The sequence below is a fragment of the Oryza glaberrima genome, chromosome 2 (genome assembly GCF_000147395.1).
Source record: "Oryza glaberrima chromosome 2, OglaRS2, whole genome shotgun sequence".
NCBI lineage: Eukaryota > Viridiplantae > Streptophyta > Magnoliopsida > Poales > Poaceae > Oryza > Oryza glaberrima.
Window position 1 is genome coordinate 16,047,969 of NC_068327.1, and position 8,927 is coordinate 16,056,895.

Genomic DNA, 8,927 nt, shown 5'->3' on the forward strand with positions numbered 1-8,927 from the left:
GTAAGGTTACTGTTGTTTGAAAGGCTAATGGCGATACTGATCGATGTTAGTCCTGGATGATGGTTGAAGTCTGAGCATGTAGTGGTTCCCCGTTTCAGGGTTTTGTGGTGTTGATCTTAGAGGGATGCCAACAGTATAAGGCAGTCACAATGGTTCATGTTATTGGCACACCAATGCATGCATGCCCAGTTGGTGGCTTGGAGATGGAATGAATATGACGCGTGTTTACCTGGTGCTCCTGTAACCTAAAATCCACAGTTCCTGGCTCATTTGAGGCTGTTATTGAGGGATATATAAACATTTTCTTGGAAGACCTTCTAATTTTGGTGGCTTTCAAAAATTTTACATTATGCAACTGTGATCACTTGATGCTGCTGCGAAAATTTTGTATGCGAAGAATAGCAAAAATTTTCATTTGCTATTTCATTTATCGCCTGCATGTGTCATGATATAATTTGATGTCAGTGCAGATAGTTGACAATTGATTGGCATGGAGGTGGAGAGGAAGATAAATACAATGGTTGCCCACAATACTTCTTTCTAATGGTATATATCTGCTGATTACATCTGTTGATTACATGTTCTAGATTAGCTTACCATACGCTCAGATAAGTCGGTTTTTGTTTATCCCAATACAGAGAACATTTTTTTTGAATTTATTATTGCCTGGAATATTAGTGTTTGGGAACGTAAGCTGCCTCAAGAGTCAAGATAGTGTTAGTGGTTTCATGTTTTTTCTCTGCACTTACACTGCAGAATTACTATGATATCCAGTTATCCTCTTCATAAGCATAGGGTAAACTAGGAAACCCGGTTACAGCTGCAAGTCTTTGTCCAAAACCACCTACATATTGTCACGCACTATAGGTTCCATTGAAACTATATATATACAAGGGGAAGTACTTACGTGTTTTAAAGTTTAATGGATCATTTGCTCTGGTATAGAACTTATTGTGATGGCTACATATTTCTTCCTTCGAATGTATATCATATGTTTGCTTTTCTCCTATTTGCTACACCACTATTGATGGTTTTACCAGATGAAAATAATTATGCACTGTGCGCTGTGCCTTCTATTGAGACAAAAGAACCTCTGGGAACAGAAACCGAAGATTTGCACTAGAAATGCTCGTTGGCAGATATGTTCCAGATAAGTGGTTTTCTGAAGCATTTAATATGCTACGTCTATAGAAGCCCCAAATCATGAATACTTAGGAGAATGGAAATAAAGGCTGAACTTGCTATCCCTTTTACTAGCCAAAACCAGTCTGGTCAAGAGGAAATCCTTAATTAACAGTACAAACTGAATCCTTCCTCTAAACCAGGTTATTTCAGTTTCTGACTTACATGTTCTATTCTATTTCAGTTCGTGACTGAAACGTTGGTAGAACCCTGCACAAATAGGTGGTGGCATCTTAATAGAATGAAAAATGATGGGAACTCCACAACAGATTTGTCAACACAACAGGTTTTTTCGTTTCTGCCAACGCACTAAGGTGCAGCCGGGAAGGAGCATCCGATGCAGTGGGGGAACGAGGTGACGATCCTGGTGGTCAGCGACGACAATCGATGCCATTATTATTGCCTGCTACTAAGACAAAAATTGGTGACCTGCTGATTGATGTTTCTAACTTTCCCTCAATCAGGTATCAGCTTCATTCATTCATGGATAAAAAATCCAATAGATTGTTCTCCAGAGTACAAAAATTTACAGAAAAATGCCATAGATCACTACGTACTTATGCTAAACGATGTATTTTCAGACTGGTTAGAGACCTGGAGCTGTTTATTTCCTTCATTTCAGGCTTCTTGCTGGTTCAGAGCCATGTAAAAGATCGAGTTGCTTGATAAAATGTTCCACTGCTTGATTTTTTATTATTTTCAGCTTGGCCATATTGTTTTCTAAGCTTTGCGAGTAGCTCAAATGAAGGCCATGGTGATCTGCTTGAGCAACATGGCAATAGTGGCTGGTACAAGGTATATGTCTATATTGGTACTGTTGCGGCCCTATTGCCTATGGAGAGGGGTTGATGATAGTGAAATTTATACATTGATCAGTTTTGTGTTTCTCCCGGGCGGGTTATGGCAGATAGATAGAAAAGATGATGGTGAAAATTGGTACAAAAGCTACATGCCTACATGTTCGACGAAATACTTCGGTATCCCCGCTGTCCTAACAAGAAGAAATTTTGAGCAGCCATTATGGTAAATATGGTCTGTACTCAATTTTTTGTGCACTGCTGCAGCCACAAGATAGATGCACATAGATAAGTTGCTCAATGAAATGTACCATTGGCCCTGTAAAAAATTGAATGGTTAGAATTCTATAGGAACCTGAATTCAATGTTATATGTGATTTTTTTTCATGTACATTGCGTTTTGCTTGATCAATTTTATTCTAGAAGCATAGCTCAATTTAACATGTGAAATGTATAAATGCTTCAAACATGTTTTGACTAAGATAATTTTGTCAGGTGAAATATGGAAGTGCTTTAACCTGTCAAGATTATAACCTAAAAGGCTGAAAGAAATATTTTTTCCCCTAGGAGCAATGTTGTTCATGCTCATTTTGAGATTATATCAATTATGTGGATTGTAGACCATGTATTTCTTTACACTAATTTTTTTTCATAGGAACAAGCCATTAGTGGTGATAATTGATATGTTATGTGCTAAGCATATTTGGTTAACTGGATGTGTGTGACTAAAGAAATAATGTTTATTGTTTTCGAACAGAGCCAAAATGTTATGAATATCATATCTTTTATGGCATTGACAATGGAACGAATTATGAACTAATAATGTTAGATTTATGTTCATGAAACATCAATTAATGCTTTTATATGAAAGACGGAGTGAATATAAGAGCATTGGATGTGGAAAGCACAGCTTATTGCCAGGAGATGACATAATAGAAGTCTATGAAGAAATAGGAAAGATGCACATGGAAAGAATTACTCCATACGATGTTTGCGCAACCAATATATTCAACCCCTCGGTCAATTAGGTTGCATTATACTAATTACATGTTGGTAAACACGCCCTCTAATGGCACCTTAATACTGTAGTGATAATGAAGGTTAACCTTTCAATAATGAACTGGTTCCCCAGTTATTATTCAATGATTCATCAATATGTGAAAATGTTGGACAATGAATGGAAATGGAAACAAAGATACTTCTACAAATTATTCTATTTTGATGGAAGTGCAAAAAAGAACTGTTATGTTTCTATTTTGAAATTGAGATGGAAACGACACATTCTATTTTTTACATTAATATTTTAGATGGAAACAAACAACATATATTAGATGATCTTAAGATTCTAATTTGACACAATTGATAAATTTAGCTTGAAAATATCATAAATGGTGAAAAACGTGCCTTGCACGTGCACGCTCACTAGTATATGAAATATGTGAGAACTATTCAAAAAGAGCAAGCGTGTGGAATTACCTGGTGCATAAAGGTGTAGTTATAAGGGTCATATATATGATTCTTTCGCTGAATATTCCAAATTTTGAGGATACAGATCAAGTCTACCATGACTTATTTGCTGAACATAATTAGACCACCACACCCTGCAATGTTCACTGCAGTAGAACTGTAGAAGAGAGAACTAAAGAGGAATCATGATATGTTAGTATACTTTTCCCAGAAGATAGCTACAGTTTACATGAATATTTTCCTTGTCTCGTCAGTTTATTTAAAAAAGAAATATGTGCAGTTGTGTACCAGATAATCTGTTGTTTGGATCTTCATAGGTCTGTTTGCTTAAGATGTCCAAATGACATGGCTCAACTTACATGCTCTGAATATCTTGAGGTGACTCCATTTGGGAAGATGAGCTCTACATAAAAAAGTAAAGTATTAAATATTATTTCATACTAACAGAAATATTTAAAAGAAATAGGGATACTTATTACCTCATGCTTTATTTTATTGGATAATATATAGGCGCTAATCTTCTCATCCTGAAATCTGATGAACTTGTAGGTATCATTGTGCACTGGAGACAGCAATAATTTTTCCAATAACATGTGCAAAAAGAAATCAATAGAACAAGACAATCATGTGAACAAATAATATCGAGAAGCAAAAGAAAGGGCAGCACTTAAGGAGGGCAGTAAATAATTCATCTACAGAAATCAATGACCATATGGTAATTGAATGACTTTGGATGGGAACACTTTCACTTTCTGCATTAGACACTGAAAGATCAGTAGGTACCTACAACCAAGGTCTGTGTACACTGTACAGTACAGTACCATCAGAACATGCTTGTGGTAGTCCTGGATGATTTTGAGCAACAGATGAAGCTTTCTCAAGGTTCCTTGTCAACCGCAGTTATGGTTTTTCATATATTAATGGACTCACAGGATCAGCGAAGAACATAATCACCGAAGAACAATTCTAATTCTAGGATCAGCTACGGACATTAAACAATAATCGCTTAAAATTTGTTACATTTTCTAGAACCATAAAAAATCTACATTGTGTTTGTACCCAACTGATTATGTATAGGTCATACACTCACATTCATGTCCACTCTAAGGGTGTGTTAACCGACTCACGGAAAACGGAGCGGTCTGTTAATGCGTGCTTAATTAAGTATTAGCTTTTTTTTTCATAAATGGATTAATTTGATTTTTTAAGCAACTTTCGTATAGAAACTTTTTGCAAAAAACACACCGTTTAGTAGTTTGAAAAGCGTGCCGCGGAAAACGAGGGAGAGGGGTTAGGAAAAGGGTATCCGAACATACCCTAAGCAACCGTCAGGGGAAGGGGAAGTGGACTCACGAGCTGGCGAGGACGTCAACTGAGAGAGGGGCGAGGGGTTAGAGAGGTAACGACTGCAGCTATGTTGACGGCGACGGATAGGATTGACCACTATGCCTTGAGTACAACATCGAAGTCCAACCCTGATACCCCACCGGCCATCCCACTCGAGTGCTGCATAGGGTTGGAAATTTTGGACTGAAATTTCAGTATATCGGTGACCTTCAATAGAATCGGCTGAACCGAAAAATTAAACCCACTGGTGGAGAAATGTTTTTTACTCCCGGTTGGTAACCCCCTTTAGTCCCGGTTTTCCAACCAGGTATCTTTACTCCCGGAGGATAGCGCCACGTCTCTGGTCCCTATCATTCCCTTTTTTTTTCATTATTCTTTGCATGTTGATTTCACACCAATCTCACCAAAATCACAAAACCTTCACAAATTTCAAATCGAGATGCTCCCTACATCCCCAAATCAAGTAACAACATCACAAATCATAATATTAGCATCACATATTGTCAAAATAAAAAACATCACACATTCTAAAAAAAATTACATCACAAATTCATCACAGATCACAAATACATCACTGATCAAATAATACAGATTCAATGAAACACAAATTCTTAAAAAAAGAGAGAAAACAATGAAATACGACCGCCGCTGCATCCTACCGCGAGCTGCCGCTGCCGCTTCCGCTTCCTGCCGAGGGCGGCGGCCGCCGCTTCTCCCGTCGCCTCGCCCCGCTGGCTCCTAGCCCGCGCTCCTCGACGGTACACCGAGTGGATAATACCGAGAGACTAGAGAGGAGGGGGAATAGGAAGGTAAGGAGAGGATAAGAGTGAGGGAGAGAGGAGGAATAGGAGATCGAAATTTTTGAGGATAAGAGCAAGGGATTATATACTGTATATTGATTTTTAGTCCCGGTTGAGAATAACAACCGGGACTAAAGTTAAAATTTTAGTTCCGGTTGATATTACAAACCGGGACTAAAGATCTCTAGGGTCCTGAGAGCCTTTGACACAAGGTGAACCGGGACTAAAGATCACATAGTCCCCTTACACTTATAAACCGAGTCTAAAGATACTTTTTAGTCCTGGTTTTTTAGTGAACCGAGACTATTGTGGATTTTGGGAAACCGACCAAAGATAGTTTCTCCAGTAGTGATCGATCATAGTGCTGCACAAAGCTCGACCACTGGCCCGCCGGGTCGAGCGCATTGGAAAGGAAGGAGGCAGACAGACGGAAAAGGGCGAGGAGGAAGTGGCAGTGCTTGGCTCGTGAGAGCCTTTGACACAAGGAGAGGTGAAGTGAGGGCGGCGCTGTGGGCTAGGATTTCTTGGGGATGGGGATTGCCGGATCGGCGAGGGTAGGCGTTGGTGCCAAAGGGCGACAAGGGATGGCACTAGACAAATCGGCAAGGGACAGCATTGGATGAATCAGCGAGGGCCAACGTTGATGCGGAGAGGCGGCGGCTGGCCCTGGAGATGGCTTGTGACTTGCCGGAGGAGCCGAGGAGGAAGAGGTGAGGAGAGACCGCAAGAGGAGACGATTTCTCTATAAGGTATGCCACCTTTTCCATTTAACCCCTTGGAAATCTATAATTTACAGCTAGGTTCATTGTTTCTTCTATACCGTTGATTTCTTATCCAACGGATGCGGTTGAGAGACAATTCCATCAATTGCATGATGCCACGTGGCAGGACTGTCCGGCTTCCCTGAATTCGGTACAAGAGATATTAGTGTTAGGTTTTCCAATAGGTATTATTAATACTCCCTTCATTTCAGGCTATAAAACGTTTTAACTTTGGTTAAAGTTAAAATGTTTCAAGTTTAAATAAGTTTATAGACAAATATAGTAATATTTATAATACTAAATTAGTTTCATCAAATCAATAATTGAATATATTTTCATAATAAATTTGTCTTGGGTTAAAAATGTTACTAATTTTCTACAAACTTAGTTAAACCTAAAGCAGTTTAATTTTGACTTTAAACTAAAGTCAGACCGTGTTATGACTTGAAACCGAGGGAGTATCATTTTGGGATTTGCTATCCGTCAGCCGGCTGTTTATTGTTGTGTTATCAGCTGAATTCTTGGCCGTCGGATGTGCTGGTTATATAGGGCCCGCACTAAAAGATCCGAACTGAACCCGTTTGCTTTTTTCAAAGCCCAAAATCCAGCAAGAGAAGCAACCAAGAGCAGCAAGGGTGCCGGTCCTCATCGGCAGTGACGCGCACGCAGCGTCCCCTCCGGTGTTCGGCGTCTTCACGTCTTCCCCGGCGCTGGGCTTCTCCGAGGTTAGCATCAGTTCTGGCGGCGGACGACGTGCATAAGTCATCGAGGATGTTATGGCATTTTTTTTGTTTTGCTTGGTGAAGCAGCAGCATTTCCCAAGGCTGACGGCGAGGCAAAGCTAAGCAGGGCCTTTTCTGCCGCAGCTGATGATGCAGGGACGGCTGTTCCCATGGCCGCCGGCAAGGCGTCGATGGAGCGCTTTCTCTGATTCCTTGCTTGGTAATGGAATTTTTTCACAATCTGCAATCCACAATAACTTCAAGTTGACATGGATATTTTGAGCTGCATTAAAAAAAAACAAAATTAACCAAAGAATATCACTGCTTGGAGAAAAAACTGAAAACTAAACTAGGAACATTGAAATACTCTCAAACTGAATAAGTATTTGTATAATTTTTGGAAAAGAGTATCACATGTGTTGTTAGACACACATTCTTGAATGAGCATAACCGATTTTTCCCAAAAAGTAACTAAGAATCATTAGTATTTTGAAACTACTTTGAACATAATAAATTCAAATAGTAAGCACAACTAAACAAATTGTAAGCCTTCAAGCAGCTATGCACCAAACTCCAGAAATTTCTTTATGAAATAAAGTTGCAATAGTGAAATAAGTTATATGGTAGAGCAAAATGTTAGGGTATCAACCAAAATGGTTCAGTTTGAGTCCAACAGAAAGCGAGTTTCGTGCCCTCATTGTAAAATCAAATACAAATGTTATACTTCCAATACCTGAAGAACATTTTTTTTTCTAAGGACGGTAAACAGCCTCAACTTCTGCAAGATAAGGTGCCAGGTAGATACAATGTTACAATTTTTATTTTTGAACTTTGAAGAAAGATATGTATAACTAAAACCAAGTCATAAAACTTGATTCTTTATCTACAACTATATGCTTTGATATTTAATAATACCCCTCAATAAAACAACAATCAACAACTAAACACCGATAGATAATTCAGAAAGTTCTGCACTGTTCAGAATGGATTAAAAAATCATTTTTTCAATTAATGAATGTATTGTTGACTTGAATGACAGTGAAGGTTTACCCTGCACCCGAGATGAATTCCTAGAGCAGCTGCATCCAAATTCTTGAAAACTTCCACAAAATAATTCAGAGTAAGCGAATCATGTGACCATTTTAAGAGCGACTTAAAATACAGTTAACATGAATACAAAATGTTAAAAGTATGAATAAGAGCCCAGGTTTACCATGTGCTTTTACCTCTCTAGTTGCTTATAAGATCACAAAGCTTTACACATGTAGAATTGTTTTTTTAAACATAATACATAAGCTTATTGCTATGATGGGGACCTATTCCCTGTGTTTAAGACATTCATCATTAAATATTATAACATCATTAAATATGTAAGATGATCAATAAACTGGAAAAATAAAGAAGTCAAATATTCATAACAATACAACTCCTTGGTACCCACATCTCTGCAGATTGGATAAAGAGCACAAAGATTCCGCTGTAGTAAACAGTGTTCATCTGCAAACATTTGTTGAGAAGATCTCATTATTGATAAGGACAATATGAAAAATATAAGTGTTAATTTTAAAGGTCTACAGTTCTAGAATGAACAAATCAGACAATATGCTATATATCCTAAGTGTGAGGTAATAAAAATAAATCAGATAAAACCATGGAAACTTTTGCTTGCTGAGAAAACCAACAATTCAAAATAGCATCCTTAAGCATTCATATCATCAATAATCTTGTAAAATGTGAGGCACATGATTTTCTAGTAGCAGATTATAATAGAAAAGACTGTTACGCATGATGTAAGACTGCTTCTTTGTTAAAAAAAATGCAAATGTTATTTTGCACACAGTATAAAAAAAA